We start from the raw sequence: 1,649 nt of genomic DNA on the forward strand, positions 1-1,649 counted from the left end.
TGTTTAATACTTTATGTTAGCGCAAGTATAATTATTGATTGAGCATGGTAGACTTAAGCTTGGAAGGTTTAGAATGCATATTAGCAGCATTTGTTATTTTGAGAAAAGTCTAGAACTATTGTGGAGGAGCACTTATCTATGTCTACAATGATCTTTTTAGCATGATGGGTTGATTTTTGAAACGATTAGGAAGCATGGTAGAGATTTTGATATTGTGGAGAAGGTGTAGGACCATTGTTGCGGACACATGGCGCATGACATTGTCGACGTGTGCATTGCATTGTTAGTTGGGAAATAGTACGTAAGTTGGGTGTAATTGTTGGGAAGACGCCTCAATTGAGAAAGCAAGTGAGGAATATATTAGTGATGGGTTGAATTGAAGCTCGAAGTTTAAATCGTTGGGTCATAGGAAGAGGCCTATTGGAGGGCTTTGTGTGTCGACACTACCTGTCGACACCCTCTTGAGGCGATGACCTACTCATCAATGATTCTATTTCGTACTTGTCTAGATTGTACAGTGATGCAAGTAGAGAACTTATCACTTGATTATGTCTGCAGGTACATCGGGTACATCTAGTGGACCTTGAACAACAAGACTTGACGTTTGAGGTGTTTTGGCCACGCGTGACAGGTATGACGGCATTGCAGACGAATCCCTGCATGGGGCCAACTTTTGAACGTGTCTTTTCAGGATCGTTAGATCCTGTGATTGTGATGTGATTGAATGAATGTATGCATGAGAATTGAATGCTTATGTGATAGTTTTGTTTTTAAAATTACTACGCAATTACATTTGCAAGTTAGAAATGATAACTGCTTAGGACAGATGTGGTGGGGTAATGAGTCGAGTATCTTATCGACACCAATTGTGCATAGCATCTTAAAATGATAATTACCTAGGACAGCTACGAGCCAATCACGGATCGATACTACTCTCTGTGGTTTGGCTAAGTTTTGAAAGATGTGAATATTACACATGCATTGTCGTAAGCATGAATACAAATGAATGAAATTGAAGGGTAGCTGTCACACCCCAACCGTTTGACCCTCAAACAATTTTTTTTTTCTAACATAAAACATTAAGGTGCGACGACACAATAATTCAAAAAAGAGGGAGCTATGTCATTCGAAATAATGAGGCAAACTTTCATTTACATAACAATTTCAGTTCATACAAATTCACATATATTTGTATGACAAAAAAATGCTCCAAACCGTATAATTGATGCCTAACAAAAACAAGACATCAATATATCAAAACAAGACGTGCCAACACTACAAAATACCCAAAACTTTCCCATTAAGATGTGAGTGAAGCAATCTGATCAACCTACTGCCCTGGGTCCGCCAAAACCTGAAAAAGAAAACAACTGAAGGCTTAGCCTTCGCAGTATGGCAACAAGCCAGGAAAATCCCTAACCCTCTACAGTAAGGGCTCAGGGATATAACAATTTCGAAAACAATCACTATCATGTCGTGATGGGGCATACTTTTCCATGACTTGACATGAAAGTCTCTCACATATACCACAACATGTAAAGGCCACTTGATGACCAAACTCAACATAATTCATAATCACATTAACCTCATGCATATTCACTACATTCACATACACTTCATTCATATTCCCAATCACATTCTTCTCATTT

Source organism: Nymphaea colorata, chromosome 8, assembly GCF_008831285.2.
Source record: "Nymphaea colorata isolate Beijing-Zhang1983 chromosome 8, ASM883128v2, whole genome shotgun sequence".
In the NCBI taxonomy this organism is placed as follows: domain Eukaryota; kingdom Viridiplantae; phylum Streptophyta; class Magnoliopsida; order Nymphaeales; family Nymphaeaceae; genus Nymphaea; species Nymphaea colorata.